The 17,365-nt window shown below is 41.1% G+C and overlaps 1 protein-coding gene across 1 annotated transcript in view; it reads right to left on the minus strand.

The window, feature by feature from the left end:
- The window catches only part of LOC124155935 (histamine H3 receptor), a 179,838-nt gene that overhangs the window by 144,978 nt on the left and 17,495 nt on the right, over nucleotides 1–17,365 (minus strand). The gene's annotated exons all lie outside the window — the stretch shown is intronic.

Genomic DNA, 17,365 nt, shown 5'->3' on the forward strand with positions numbered 1-17,365 from the left:
ATGATGGAATAAGATATATATTATTACAATAGTGTAATATTCAAAGAGACTTAGCAGGCGCGTTTATTTTTATACTACACGCAATACATTCGAACTCATCTCTGGAAACTAATATCAACGATTAAATGAGCGATTCCGTTTGCCTGTAGTCGCAGCAACGCGGTACGTCCTGCACTAGGGAAAAGGAAGCGAACTCATTTTATGGTATGCCAGGAGGTCGCGCGAATAGGTCAGAAAAATCATAAAGATACTCGGTATCAGCTATCATTTTTGCATTATAAAGTCGCATGTTTCAAATCGAGACCGTTAGCTATTTTTTTGCATATTGGTACAAAATAAATGCTATCAATATAGATGGTTGAACATGGGTTAAGAACATGACGACTCTCAGTCATTGATTCCACTAAAAGGTCGGATTGGTGGAGCTAAAGCTCACCCGGACTAAAATGTATTTTATTTCAAGCGGCTTCAAATGGTAGAGAGGCAAGTTTATTTCCCTAGTGGGTTTCTTCAAGTGGATCATCTCACACTGCATATCGGTGAGGGGTACAAAAAGGCTTCCCCCGAGATTTGAGCCCAGGACCCTTCAAGCAGGCACCCCAACGCTCTACCTACTGGGCCACCTTCAGACAATCTATGGAATTCACAACTTTTCAATGATATTATCCGTGAGTGAAAAAAACTCTTTGGCAAATATTGATATTACACGGATCGCTTCTACACTCGCCTAGCGGAAATTTTTGAAAACCGATTAAACTACGACGCACGAAGCGACATAAATCAAGTTGCTACGGGAGAGCATCGGGCCTCCTCCGAGTATTCCCCTTGAAAAAGAGATTTGAAAAACAAAACTGAGCTCGCTGAGACGCCTTCTCAACCATGGTGTCCGATGCGAGAGATAGAAATCGTCCTCTCTCAGTGGGGGACCTTGAGGCAAGTGCCAAAGTGCGTGCCATCACGCTGACCATCTCCTTTATAGGATACTGAAAGAGGAGTGTTTACACGCTTCCGAACCGCAGTCATATTCCGTAGTTGAGAGCTGTGTTTACCTCTCGAAGCATGTGAGGTATTCAGCCACGAGTTAATTGGAAAATACTTGCATAAAATGGACTATTGAAGAGATAATGGCAAGGGAAAAAGTGTCCAACCATGAACTTATGCGTGTTTACTTCGAGTCGAATGACATTTCCGCATATCCTTTACGGAGCATTTTTGAAATCGTTCAATAGTACGCATATCATTGAAAATCTGGGCAGGCACTTCATGGTAAATACACATGAAAAATATAACACGGCGCAGAGTCACATCTTATTACGAGCTTGCTGTAATAAGATGTGACTCTGCGCCGTGACTATGTGATGCGAACGAACTCACTAGGGGATGCATTACAGTCGTGAACAAAAACGCAGATACAGAGCCTGAGATGTTGATTGAGAACTTCAAAAAGTCTCTAATCATCAATCAGTAAGTTCACACTACTGTTGTATTTGTATCATAATCCACTGGAATGAGCTGTACTGGCAAAACAATTATTGCTCCAAGGCTTTTGGACGCCTGGAAGCTGATTTAACACCATTCATCACCACATAACGAAGTTTCCACCAAAATTCCTTGGTTTCAATAGCCCAAAAAATTTTAAAATAAAAATAAAAAATTGCTCTAAAATTTTAAAGCATAATTTCAATTTGCCAAGCAGCATAACTCACCGCCGCAAAATTTATATCAACCGGTGAATTCAACCAGATATACGAAAAGCCGGCATCCCAAGGGTTCGACGGGAATTTATTACCGCACAGCTAGACGCACGTGCAAGTTATTTATTACATCAAATCACTCGGATGGCAACAAACCGTCCGATCACGGATCGCGTGAATGCGAAAAATATGCATGCGAAAAGAACCAGTTTATCAATATAACGTAGCTGTATACTTGGAACTCTTACGCTAGCGTTTTTAACCTTGGAGCGTTTCTGCGAGATCGCCGCAAGTCAGAAAGAGAAAACGGGTGCGTGCACTTTAATCAGCATCATTAAAATATTCTGACTCGTTTTAATTTTTTTCATGACATTTCGAGGAAGATGAAAACCGGAGGACTTCGATGCGCATTTCTACACTGCACACTTCCTAGCTGAACTACCAGTCACCCTTAGCGAAAAATTCCACGTTCTCCTCGCGGATTAGCACTAACCTGCCCAAGATAACCACTTCCATCACCGTGTCTTGATAATTGCATTTTCATTTTATGCAATACCATGTGGTAAAAAGGTACCTGAACTTAAAGTCAAACAAGAGAGGTTTATTGTCATCAGGGAGAGGGAATTAGTTTGAGTTAATTAAAACCGTTGACATGTATCCATAAATAGTTACAATAATCAGGTTATTCCTGATTGGCCGGAAAGGTCTTGGGGTTGAAAAGATGATCCAAAACCTTTATATAGTAAAATATTATAGTAATATATACTAGGTATATTTTTATTGCTCTTTAAACATTTTAAAATATCATGGAAACAAATCCAGATTGGAGCTTCAGGTTACCCAGAAGCTTTTGCCTATTTGTGGCAACACCTTCAGAAAACAGTCGTAATACTTTATACACTTTAACAGCAAAAAGTCTTCTATATACGTAAATAGACTTTTTGATACATAAATAATTATATTGCGATGGACGAGTCGTCCGAAGAAACGTTTGCGATATATTAATTAAACCCGTTGGAAATCCCGAGAAGATTCTACCAAAACGATTCGCCGAGAAAGAATTACACCCCCTCTACCTCGCCACCCTTTGCACGAGACGAAAGCTACCACGTTTTTTTTATCTGGTGAAATAAAATTGGCACCCGGTCAAGGGTCGAAAGAATTCGTTAGCGTCACGTGGATGTCCTTTTTGGTGGTTTCGCTAGTTGGATGAGCAGTTTCATCCCACGATTTCGGGAGGAGCACCAAGCGACTGGATCGTTGATTCGCACGACCCGGAGATAGACGAGCGACCTCGGTGGTAGGACCCCTCGACGACGGCGACGGAATGCAAACGAGGCGCCTCGAGAGATAAGCCCCTCCCGGGGAGGAATTGGCAGACTAGGCGCATTTCGGGAACCGTCCAAGATCCAAAACGTACTGGCGAGGGCAGTCCAGTAATCACTACGATCCATCCATCATGATCATCGTTATTAATTCTTCAAACGACCACTGGTCTACTCCCACTTTCTGTCTCTTACCCTCAGAGATAATTCGCTGACGCATCATGGGAGTTTCTTTCTTTCATTTTATGCCTGTCTTATTTAACTACTTTTGAACAAGCAAGTATTAAGCTATTATCTGTCCGTCTTTTCTCATACAGAATCAATACTCCAGTTTAAGTATCTTGCCTATGTGAAAGTTCTAATTACCACTATCCATACATCATGGTCATCATTATTAATTATTTAAACGACCACCGCTCCACTGCCATTTTCTGTCTCTTCCCCTCCGAGATAATTCGCCATCGCACCATGGAGGCTTCTTTCTTTCACTTTATGTCTGCTTTGTTCAACTACTTTTGAGCTAGTAAGTATTAAGCCAGATGATGACGTGCCGCGTCAAAACCTTGGTCATACTTTAATAAATTCGAGAGGAATTACAGTTTTTTTCTTACTTTTTGTCATGTTAAGTCAATTCCATGAAGTCACTCCCGAGACAACGAATTAAGCTGTTGTTATCTGTCCGTCTTTCCTCATGCGGAAAAAATACTCCAGTATCAGTACCTATCTTGGCAATTTGAACGTTCATTAACCGCGATTTTCAATATTTCATGCCAAATGCTTCCCGTTCAATGAGTAGGTGTGAAGTGGTATGAAAATGCTAAATCCGCATCTGATACTAAAATGTCTTTCACGTACACTTGACATACTTATTCTATTTGCTATTTTTTTTAAGAGCGTTGCGACAAAAAAATAATAAATTTTAATAGCCTCCATCTAGAGAGGTGTAACCCAGATAGGTATTTGTTTATATGATTAACAAAATACTAGACAAAGTATGACCTTTGGAAACTCCCTTCAAGTGGGATTCATCTTTCCATCGTTAACTAGAATTTATGATGCACGAATAACAGTAATGTTCACGGCTTTAAAGAACATTCTCTCTTTAAAAATCATATCTCCTACTAAAAAAAATTTTTTATACAAATGCATCATTTTCCTGATTTGAAAATATTTGTCACCAAGTAATTCTAGATTTGAATTAGATTGAAATTCCTTAAAAGCATTCAAAAGTGTGTCTAGAAAGTTTAAACTGGGGGTACTCAGATTTTTATCATGCTATAAAGAGCTTGAAACCATCGTCCAATATTAGCGGAGAAGGGCGGTTGCCAGTGACTGAGCATAGAGGCCTTGTGCGTCTAAATATAAAACGCTTTTAACCAGAGCCATCGATGATCATTCTACCTTCAACACATTCACAGAAAGCACTTCCGCGATCTCATGCATGAGAGGCGACTCAGTAGAGTCACCGGTTTGCATGCCTGAAATAAGGCCAATAAGATTAAGACTTGCATGCATCTACGCTCAGCATTTGTTATAAAAAATAATTCGACGTTAGTACTCCTAGAACCTGCAAAAATGTCCTCCCGCGTTATGGCTCTGTGTGTTCGTCCACACATTTAATTCCAATTAATTGGGCTTCGACAGTTTGAATATAAAAAAATAATAACTTTTATCATAATTACGGGGCCCTAATAGGAGTGGGAGAGAAGAGAAGCCTCATGAAAACCTTGATGAGAAGACCTTATAGGCCATATCTTGAGACATGATGACCTGATGAAGACGGTAGTCGAGGGACAAGTAGATGGCAAGAACGGAAAAGGAAGACCTCGAATGAATTATATGACGCAGGTAAAGAAGGATAAGAAAGAGAAGAAATACGTAGGTGTGAAAAGATTGGCTGATAGAATAATTGAGTGGAGAGCTGCGTCAAACCAATCTTAGGATTGTTGACCCTTGATGATGATGAATTTCGGGGCTATTTGAAAACACTCGGCATACGTTATTGTGCATGCACTCGGATGAAAAACTAGAATGGGCGGTAAAAAGATCTTTAGGCGGAGGGAAGGGTGATCAAAGGGGAAGGAATTGACGGGAGGGAGACGGACGCTTAGGTCACTCAACCGTGACCATCGTATGAGTCACCAGACGTAGTAGTAGGGGCAGTAAATGCACGAGGCACGGCCGGAGGGGAAGTAGTGGAGGAGCAGGGGAGGTACGCGATGGCCACCCTGGAAGAGGGTACGTAGGGAGAAGAGGAGCAGGAGAAGATTCAGAATGGGTCCAACGAAGTTTGGGGCGAAGAAAGGCAGGCAAGAAAGCGAAGATCGAGAATAATGAAATGAGACAAAGAATGCCATTTTTACCAATCAAATAACAAAAGAAAGCGAACTGCAGTTGGAAAACATATCACATATGAAATTTGCTATGAGGTTTCCACGCCCGTCCATTTTTCATTTCATTTTCTTCCGAATACGTCACGAAGAAAAGTTAAAAATATTCTGAAAGTTGTACATCAACTCTAATTTTTGTCTGGCCGAAATCAAAACTTGTATAAAAAACTTTTAAAAACTTTAAAATATTGAGTTTTTGCAAAAGTATGAGAGGAAAAGATACCTTTTCTAACTTTTAAGTTGACGTTAGCTTAATATTTTGAATTTTATAAAAAAATAATTTTAAAAATGAAGTTGTTTTCAAAATATTAAATTTATAAAATAGGAAGAAATTTTTTTCTGATTGGGCGTTTGGTCGCATCTGTTACCCCGGGCAGTCGCCCGGATTTTCTGACCTTTACGCCGGCCCTGGTCACAGGCAAGTACACATTAAGGCCGTCACATACCGCGACGAAAGCATGCGCAGGATAAGAGAAGGAAAATTTATGAACGGACTTCCTTGGGACTACACATTAAAACCGTTACCTCAAGGATCGCACTGAAAACTAAAAAATATCCAATTCAATGCTTTCATTGCTAGTTCATCTTGTAGAGATCAATTCCTTCCTCAGCGAAACGCATTTAATCCGATTAACTCAGTTTTTCTGGCGATAGAGTACCTCTACGTTTTTCCATTAAAAAGAATCTCCCTTATACATTATTTTCTCCTCTAGGTCATTGTCCCTTATCTCTTATCCATTCTTGCACAACAGGCTGGGCCGTATTTCTTTCACCCTCCCGTGGGAGAATGGGAAAGACCTTTTTAGTACACCGTGGGGCATTGTACCTATAAAGAATAAAAGGACAAAAAAAGCTTCCAAGGTAACCGTTCCACCCAGGTAGTAAAACGGGTACTGGATGTTTCTTCGGGATGGCACTCCTAAAATGAGGAAATAGTTATCGTTACTGTGCGGGTACGATGGATGTAATGAGATTCCTCGCTGTGTGAGTACCTGACCTTCACCTGAATCGTTGCTCGCACGGCATACGACAGCCCGTGATAGATTGAAAATGGCAATGATTCAATTTCCGGAAGCTAGTGGGTAAAACAGCGAGCACTTAGAATTAGCGGTAGCTATGAACATCACACCCATGATTTATCGCAAAAGAAAGTTATGTTGATATAGGAAACAGCAGGTAGGATTTAATGAAATAAATTACGGAGACTGATTGGGGAGCAAACGGTACAAAATTGAGATTTATGCATAAAAGACTAGGATATAAGAAAGACATCTACCTTTTGGCATTAAAGGTTCGATTGGGCTCTCTTGTGCTTAGCGATAAAATTTACAAGATCAATCAAAAAGAAAAATGACTGATGCTTTTTAACAATCTATACAATTGGAATCATAATCCAAAACACTTCATTTCATTGCAGAAGAGTATACACTAAAGTATTTGCAATAAAAAGTGAAGACAAAACAGTGCACAAAAAAATTCATGGTGCACGATTAGGTGATACCCCTCAACTCCTAATGGATACATCAACATAGATGATGTCTCCATGTTCCTGGGCTTCACCGCGTGGATTTTTCTTTATGACGACAGTTTCTCCGGTATTCCAACCGGCGTCTTCAGATCGACCTGAAGACGCCGGTTGGAATACCGGAGAAACTGTCGTCATAAAGAAAAATCCACGCGGTGAAGCCCAGGAACATGGAGACATCATCTAGACAACGCCGCGGAAAACTACGCATCAACATCAACATAGTTTTCAAGTTGTAGTCCAGTTAGGATAAAAAGGTGGGTTCATTTCATAAATGTCATAGAATATCGTCTACTAGTTATAAAAAATCGATTAAAAGATGAAGTCTGAATGAATTATCAACATGCAATAAATAATATTTTACATATACCAAAAATTGATAAACCATTGTCTACACGGCAGTGATGAGATCTTCCTTCACACACCTACGTCTACATAACACCCTGCGTGCCACCTCTAGGATGTATGGCAGGGGGTAAAACCTAAGGGGTAACCGGAGGATTACTGCATAGATTAACGGATACGTGATGGGGAACCTTTGGCGATCAGTTGACAATTTTACGAAAAATAATAGGCCTCGCGTCATTTCGCTAGCAGGAGGCAAGAACATGTGTGGAGGCAGCCGCGGCTTCACTTGTCGATTCCCAGGTGCACGCACGATAGTGCGGTGACAAATTTCTCACCCCGCCGACATTGATTCCCACTGAGCTCCACCTGAGCAGCGGCCGCGACGCACGACACACCCGTAGGAATACGCTGGTGATTAACTCTTGTAAAAGCAAGTAACCTCAAATTAAGACGAAGGTGCAGTCGAAAATTCCATTCGGATAGTGAACATAGAAAATTTTGCTCGCGATTTTTCAGACAAGATTAAACTGTAGGAGGAGAGACAGTAGAAACAGTCGTCTCTAAAAGTGTAATGTTTATTAATGAATACATTGAAAAAAATTCACCTTTCAACTGTTTATTATGCACCATGGTTATGTAAACAGTATTTATGCTGATAGTATTCAATATTGGTCCAAGCTAGACAGGTACAATTACCATTCTGAATCTCGATCCTAGCATCAACATTTTTTCATGAGGAGCTTTGTACCGCTGGCATCACGCGCCTCATTAGTCACGCTTCGCATGGGCAATCGTGATTAACTACGTCATACAGGAGCCATTACGATGAAAATATGACAGCCTGATGTCAGATTTCTGAGTTATAAATTACATTAATTTCTTATTCATAAACGGGCATATCTCTTAAAGCGCATCGATAGCAGATTTTGCATGAGAAAATGCGTATTTAAATGTAAAAATTATTCCAGATATTGTGATGGGTTCTCATAATTAAGAACAGTTTGACTGAAATGAAAATGTAAAGCTTAGTTTTGTCAGATTTATGGTACTTACGTGGCGATCACAAAACAGCAGAAGCATATCAAAAAAGCATGTTTAAAAAAAATAATTTAAGGAATGAAATGATAAGATTCTTGTGAATGATATCAAAATCTATATTTTCCCGCTTCTCAACGCGTTTTCCGTATTTGTACGGCGACAGTAACGTTCGAGTTCCACGTAACATCCTAAGACCCTCGAGCCTATACTTGATCAGATGATAAATGATAGACATTAAGTGAAATTGATATCACCGAAATGCGTTGGAAAAGGAAGGAGACCACAAAATAGGGAAGCCAGACTCTGTGCTGCAACATCTGATGAAAGATAGGTAGAGTATATCGTCTAAAAACGGTTTCGGGTGTATGTGTTTCGAATTTCAAGTTTACATTGAGTGGAAAGTCTGCTGAATTTATGACTATATTGTAAATGGTACTAGGTTTATTTGCAAACCTGCTGAGGTTCATGGTAAGGCTTGGAGGCATTGGTGATATCCTGCTGCACCTTGATTCCGCTATTTACACACTCTTAATTACTCTGCCTTACAGAGGAGCGGCATGAGAATACAAGATCAGCTCTCTTTCTCCGTAAGGTTATCCGTCGGCCAAGGATGATGAAGCCGGCAGTACCTGACTGGAAATCCCGGCAGTAACGTGAGAGCCATGGGTGCACAAAAGCGTGGCTAATCGAAGGACCCGAAGCTCACCGAGGAGGAAAGAATTTCTGGGGAAGGGGAGGTTTACTCACAGTCGAAGTCGAGAGCACCGCGGCGCCGTCGATGTGACTTCAGAGCACGGAGAGAGTTGTACCATAGACTAAGTATATTCTTACTATTAGTAAGAATATATTTTTAGATTTGTGGAACGAGCAAATTTAAAAAATTGCCAAAATTGTTCATAGCCATCTGGTTAATTGTTCTAGAACCACACCAAAAACGTATACGATTTTTGTACGTGTGGTGAGCTCTCTATATATACTTACTCTATGGTTGTACGCTCGCGAGTTGGCTTATTCGATGGCTCGAACAATCGATATCGTTTACGATCGTTATGACCAGGCATTAGGTTAAGCCTGGTGAAAACGTAGCATTTCAAGTCAATTGCGGCGTGTAAACCAAGCTTTATTATCAAGAACCAGCCATGAAAAACTATTTTTGAGTGTCGATAGTTGTGCATGCAGTTGGTTGTCAATGTTCGATTCGTGCCAATTTTTCGGTTATCCATGGCCATTCCATTAATGATGACTAATAGGCACCGAACTTGAACACTAGTCCTCAGTCTCAAATATGTCATTATTGGACTACTGATAATCGCCGATCATTAAAAACCATCGCCGACTGCCGATGATTACAGTGAAATGGACATGATAGACATCCAATACCAAATTAAAATTTACTGCCAAAATAAAATATGCAGTACCCAACATGGGAACACATAGATTACTATAAACCAACTAAACTCAATGGAAAAAAAGTCTCCTTCCGATGCAGCCCTTTCGAGTGCACTTGTGCGTGCATGCCCGGGCACGCAAAACGAAAATGCGAGCGACGTAACCGAGTCACTGCATGGCAAAAGAGAGGGAGCGAAGGGCGCATGCAGTCCACCGTGCCACCGCAATGAGTGTCTGCTTGTGCGGGCCTACCAACACCGCGTACGGGGGCCAGCGGAGACAGGTGAGTGCCGCGATTCCAGTCAACCTCCACCCGTCACCCGCGGCTGCACCGCAGTCATTTGGGCGCGGGAAACGACAGATTGGCGGTGGGAGGCTCAAAGGATGACGGAGAAGAACATGGAAAAACAGCCATTCGCATGCCACCCAGCCGTTCGCCATGGAGGGAGGGGGTAGTGCCAGGGGTACTGGGACTACAGCACCCAAAACTCGATGAATAAAGAACGATTAGCACAGATGTAAGGAGAGGAATTGTGGATGAATCGAGGTGTTATTCAGAAACGTTTAAGTCAATTATAACTGATGAAAGATGGTATCAGTCTCGGTCATAATGACGATGAAAGATTCACACGTCGAAACGTTCACCTTTAACACCCTTACCTGGTCGCAAACCCGAAAAAAATTACGAATGTATTATCAACATTTGAGACTGCCATATTTAGGTAGGGTTATAAATGATGTGCAATGTGCATGTAACGGGATATGTGCAGGACATTTTGAGTACACTAACCACGACCACAGAAGGGAAAAAAATTTAAAAGGAAAATAAACAAAATAAATGTTTTAAGATTACTTTTTTCCGCAATATAACGGTCCTTGGTCATGGCTTACATTTTAAAATTGTCCCTTACTGAAATCAGTCATTAGAAAATGTGGCTCGCATTTATTTCATGCGTGATAGCGAACGATCATCGAATTGTGTGCAGATTACCTCTGAAACTCAATTCTCGTTTGAAGGTAGTTAAAGAGGAATAATATAAAAAAAGGTGCCCACCTTAACGCTGATACAACTTAAGACATATACTAGAATTGTTGTAAATGAGTCCAAATCTCGCCAGCCATCAGTTAAAGTTATGTGTGGTCCGAAGACTCAAATTTTCAGTGCGGATTTCAGTTCCAGAATTTTCATGTCTAACTGCACGCATTTAGCACGAGGAGAATGCAGTAATGTTGCGCTAAAATACTAACACGCCCTTGTAATTCACCGCAAGGTGGCTACGACCTCAGAACAAGCGAAGGCATCGAACAGCAGTAGCCCCATATTTCTCCCTCGATCCGAGAAATCTAACTCCCAGTGTTGAAAAAAAGGAAAGCTGTTGACACAACGAGGTGCCAAATTTTTATGTGCGACTTAAAAAGGCTTCTTTGGACACCTGATGATACCTTACAATAACGAAAATCCGTACGCGTGAGTAGCATAAAAAATCTAAAAGAAGCGTACGTGAGGCTTGGAAAGGATAGGTATACGGAATATGATCCATTTTTTTGGGCGCCAATCACAAAAGTGGCGGAGGAAAGTTACCAGACCGGCGAAACAGAAAAATCGTATAAAAACCAATTGATTGACTTAAAATCGTAGAATGGGTTGGAGTAGGTAAAAAAATGGAGATGTTGATTAAAATATACGCGCGGCGTACCACTCAAGTCTGTATGACGCGTCATAACGCTAGGATATTCCAATGTATGCGAGACCTAAAACCTGTTAGAAAAGTTTTCAAAGTCTTAGAACATGAGCGCGGACTTCCCGATGAAGCATATTATGAATTGATGAAATATCCTTGGGATTTCCCTTCAGTGAGATAGATACCAAGAATTATCATTATCTTTCCGGTCTAAAACATAGATACAGGGTCAATTATCAGAACAATCACGGCTCCAAATGGCAGGGGACCATTGCGCGTAATAATTCTTTTGGGCTAGATAAAAACTAATTCTTAGCAGGAGAGTTTAACAAATGTAGAGATACACGAAAAATAATGCTAATTCAGATTTACAAGCGTCAATGACGTTTCTGTTACATCATACTCACAAGAGTAATCCCACCAATCAGACACGTCCGGTAATAGAAATTCTACTGCCGCAACGCTCAAGGGCCTCAATCCAAAGATAAATTCCTAGATATGCGTATTCGTGGGGAAAATTAGCAGATTCTCACATAAAACACTTCACTTGGAAGGTAAATTCCATTAAATCAATGGAGATTCATAGTGAATGTAATACAGGCGACGCGGCATGAGGACAAAAAACGACAGGTTACAAATGAAAGTCATTACGTCGTATCAAACCAGTCACTTCCTCGCAGATGAGAATAATTTCCACTCGCTGAACGCACTCCCGCATCACTGTTACGCCTGCGCTTAATTGCATGTTTATGTAAAGGAGTCAACAGGGGATTTCAAACGAAGAGAATTCTCGAGCGATAAAATTTGTGTAATCTTACTCAAAACGCAGTTATTGTATTACGACTCTCAAAATAAATATACCCTAATTCTAGTCGTATTAGGTACGAGTCTGGTACATACATGCTTTCAAAGTCCTTGACTACAAAAGATCTCACTTTTTTTTACCAACTCTTCCCCAAATCCATTTTCCGTCATGCCCGAGCAACCAGTATCGATTGTTCTTGTGGTATATACCCAGGGATTTTTACAAGTGAAGAAACGGTATTAGAGAGAAGAGAACGTAAGTCATCAAGGTGAACTTCAACGGAACATAACATTGAAATCTAGATGAAATTTTCATTGCGATAAAAACACCTGAGGTATCGCACATCATCAAGCCCCCAAATAGTATGGTATATTTGCAGGAATACCACATTTGTGGTCCAATTTATTTGGTCCCGGCTCTGCTAGTAGATCACTTTACCTAAGAAATATCACCATCTCCGCCGGTACCCTAACATGGATCCACGAACTATATTATATTGGCCGCTCCCCTTTCAGAAACGAAATGGTCGAAACAGCGCCGTCTGTAGTTATACGCACGCTCGGAAGGTTTCGCGTGTTTTGATGTTGCGCGGAATGAACGAATAGTCCTTTTTCCCATGGGTGTGCCGTGGGGTGAGGTGTATTTGGGAATCCCTCTATCTCCCTGTTTGCTACGCCGAAGCACTTGCGGGAACCCCCGACTCCCTCCCCCCCCCCACCTCCGGCGCCCTCCCCCAACTTCCGGCGCCCATGTAAATCCGCACCTCAATAACTTAGCGCCGAGCTTGCGCGAGCCTCTGAATCATAATCGAGTCATTGAGTGTCTGCACACAGATACACAGCCCGTAAAGCTCTGAGCAACCAATCAACCCCACCCCTCGTCGTATCACCCGCCGCGCCTTCTTCGTCGCGACGGTATCTCACCGCGATGCCTGTAAATATATATGCACTCCGGTGCTGGGTGCCTGTTTAAAAGGAAGGGTTCCCCACCCGCTTGACGCGAAAAAAATTACCCAATTTGGAAGTTGATGCTACATGTTCTGCAAAAGTGCGGGAAGTATATGTAAAAATAATGTAAGATCTTAGATTTTCCCGGCGTATCAAGTATTCTCGGGTTTTCCACCGGGTGATTGCTCCATGTCTCCCGTGTTGGGAGCCAATCCCCCGTGGTGGAAAGCCCGAGGACCCTTTTGGCATATGTAAAAATATATTTACATTCATGACCTGTTTATTCCATTACAACCAATCGAGTAGTTACCGTGATACAGCACTACATTATAGGATATCTCGACTTTTTACGTTTTCGTCCGATGCAAGACTTCTTGGAAAAACTCTTTGGAGATCCCAATGGAAAATATCGCGGAAAATGAATGATTACGGAAAATCCGGAGCGGCATAAAACTGAATGATAGTCAATACGCGGCTAAAAACTCAAGAATGCGTCGGATACCTATCTCCAATTATGGAAATTACAAACACAAAAACGTTTTCATGAAGATTTTGGTATGGATCACCACCACACGCTTCGTGAATCGCCATTTCCATGTGCAATCCCAAACAACTAGCTGAAAGCAATGTTATGGATGAGCTCCTCAGGTAAAAATGTAGAGTGTGACACCATTGGTTGGGGTTGATGCACGGGACAAACTGCCTCAACGGTGCCAAGCTGGCCACAAAAAGATAAGCTATCAAGTCCGCATTAGTCACTATTGTTTTTCGTGTATAAAGGTTGCAAATGATAACGCATCGCCATACCATTGTGCACCATTATCTTGTATCGAAAAATTATCCTCTGAATGTTCAGAATAATACGAGGAACAAATGACAACTAATTAAGCGAGGGTGTTGGAGTTAAATTACTACCAACTTGAAACTGCAGGACATGCAAGCCTTTTTTATTCACAATTCAAAAACTATCACAGCTTATTTGGACAGCTATAAGAGTATGTATCGGCCAGCCGGCATTCTAAAAGTATTCGTCGAAAAACAAGACGAATTCTAGAAAGGCGCTATTATCGATAGATTTTTAGTCTAATATTATTCCGCTGGATAATACCGGGTAGGCGCCTCAGTTCTAAGATACGGACACATTTCCATCCGCTAAACTTAGCGGGAAGTTAGTTAATCACACACACGATCGGATGCCTAAGCCGAACAAAGAGCTGGCTTACCCTTCCTCGAAATGACACTGGCGATCACGGCCCAAGTCTCGCCTTTAGGGTTCGACTCATATTGGGCTGGTGGGACGCACGGGGAAAATTGGCGCGAAATTAACTCCCACTCGCCAAACCCTCCGGGGATAACAATGCGAATAACTCACTCGCACCTAGCAACCGATGTTTTCATTTTTTCCTCCGCCGATGGCCCACGAGGAAATCGGAGTGAGGACTCCACTTCCCCAGAACGTACCTCACGGGAAATGAGCGGACGATTCCGAGGACAAACAGTGCACCATCTCGATAGCTCTGGCGCCATCCGCACTTAAAACAATGGGCCGCGAGCAGGATCGTAAATAATAGATGAAATAAGAAATCGTTTCAGGCGTTACTTTATGAAAGTTATAAATCTTCATAATAAATCACAATTGTAAACTAGTTGCAATATCCTGCGGCCACAGGATATTGTACCAAGAAAATGCCTTGTTAGTAAATTATGCTTGGAATTTACTATAACACTTCATCATGAAAACATAGACGAGATATTAAAAAATGGAATGAATCGAAGGCATGTAACTGCATTTACAGCTTTAAGAAAGCTTTTAATCATTAAAGCATTAAAGTATCTTTCATTTAAATGGGAATTCACCTCATGAATTAAATGGCCCACCCTATTTCCGTGATCTATGATATTTTATTTAAAAGGCAGGAATCATATAACAGGACGTATCACTCCCTCTCGAGCGAACGTAGTTTGCCTTAAGCGGCTAATTACTCGCTTCAAATTAAAATTATCATCTTAAAATCATTGCGATAAATAATTTTTTTTAAATCATCATTTGTCTGTGCGTCCAATATAAAAATAATTCATGTATACAATAATAACGAGGGAAAAATTTCACATTTCAGCTAGAAGAAAATGTTAGCAAGGATCTACTCTATATGCCCTGAACATTTCAAGATAATAGCTTATCTTGAAGTTATCAGGATAAATAGATTTGAAAATTCAAAACTTGCATGTGTTTAAAATATTAATAGCATACATGCATGCAATAATAATGAGGAAAACTTTTCACATTTCAGGTAAGAGAAAATGGTGGAAAGGATGTACCTTACACGTCCTCAAAGTTTCAAGAGAATAGCTTCAGTTTCAAACGAGTAGGTAATTCATCGCGGAAAAAAAACGTTCGAGAGAGAATGAAACGTCCTCCTTTAAGGGATGAGAAAATTTTTCCAAAACATCCGTGTCGAAATATTTGATAACTCCCATCATACGCGCAAAACCTCATATCGGACAAGACAATATTTTCGCACAGCCTTCATGATAATAATCGGGCACGGCGATAAGAAATTGGCACGATGGGGGGCGCGGCGTTGGAGAAGAGGAGAGGTACAAAGAAGCAAGATAACAATCATGACTACCGCGTTTGGAACTTTTGAGGATAGTCCCAGTAGAGTGGCCAACGAAGGCATAGTGGCTGATGATTCTTTAATAATGAAACCGATAATTTTGCAAATGGTTGTTTCCTGCAGTTTTCATATGCATTTAATCATCGCTTTCACACCATCTCCCCTCCAATAATGTCAATTTATATCCGGTGTGGTGTTATCTAAGAAACCAGCAACAATAGCAACGGATAGTTGATTAAATGCTCTAGTTAACGGCTTTTCTAAATTACTCCATTGCAACCTACCTTAATCGGTAGATTACTTTAACAATAATAATTGATCCACATCATTCACTTTCGTGAATTGTTCAATAGACGGTGGTGCGGCGTGAGATAAGAGGAGAGGTACAAAGGAGCAAGATTACAATCGCTAACACCGCGCTCGTAACTTTTGAGGATAGTCCCCCACTGGAGTAGTGGCGGCTGCAATTAGAGCGAGCCGTGAGCCGAGAGACTAATAACTCGCCCGTCACACAATGCACGCCCGCACGTGTACGCTTCCGCGACGAAAAATAGTGCCCAGCGCAAAGAGAGAGACGGGAAACCCCTACGCAAGCGCCCACGCTGTTCTGTCCCCCCAAAAGTGCGAAGGACAATTGGGATTGGAGGTGGGTGGGATGAAAAAAAAAATTGGATGCAGCAAATCGCGGGAGCAAATTTCGCGGACGCCTCAATCGAGCTAGCAGCGAATGCATTTTTTAAAATTCCTTTTTTTTGTATTTTTGGGATGAGGATTTAAACCAGGATGGACGAGGTATCGCATTCTTCAATTGATGCGGAATAACACGGTGGTTGCCCCTGCATCGAGTTTTTTCCAAAGGGATTCCAATACTACACCACATCTTCAGAGACTGTGTAGTGGTCGGCATAATATCAAACTAAAGTGGGTATTTACAAATTTGATACCACCATGCAAATAACAGTCAAAATTATCTAGTGATTGTATAATAAAAGGGATAAATACTAAATTTGTATTTATGACCTCGCAACAATTACATCGCACCAGAATTTTATATTTATTTTGATTGCTCAAAAACAGCAAGGGATTCGCTTTCGCACTTTATTTATTCATAAAATAAAAAATACGAGAAAGTATGTTGTCAAAGTAACAGTTGAAAATAAACTGAAAAAAATAAAAGCAGAGTGTGACCGTCATCCGTGACGGTGATCGTCATAAATGATACAGCTACCGTTTTTCAGCTTGTCTAATATAAAAAATGGCTGTTCGGGAGCCAGTAAAAGCAAGATTAAGGAAGAAATAGGTCTATCATCTCCAAAATCCAATCTTTTCTCCCCCACCAGGTACTATGGCCAAGTTAGGTGGTAAGCCAATCGGTAGAGTGGGATCACAAAGGATTTCGGGAAGGCCAGTATATGGATTCATGGTCGCAGCAAGAAAACACAAACATGATCCCGAACGAACCGTCAGAGGTTATTTCCTCGCGGGGATTCATAAAAACCGCTTTCTGCCTTACATCGTGGCGAGGATCCTTTGGTGGAACGAGAGAAAGGACGCTCAATCTACAAATGTTGTTGCGAGATGAAAAGAGTGAGAAAAGCAGGTAA

This window comes from Ischnura elegans, chromosome 3 (assembly GCF_921293095.1).
Source record: "Ischnura elegans chromosome 3, ioIscEleg1.1, whole genome shotgun sequence".
Taxonomy (NCBI): domain Eukaryota; kingdom Metazoa; phylum Arthropoda; class Insecta; order Odonata; family Coenagrionidae; genus Ischnura; species Ischnura elegans.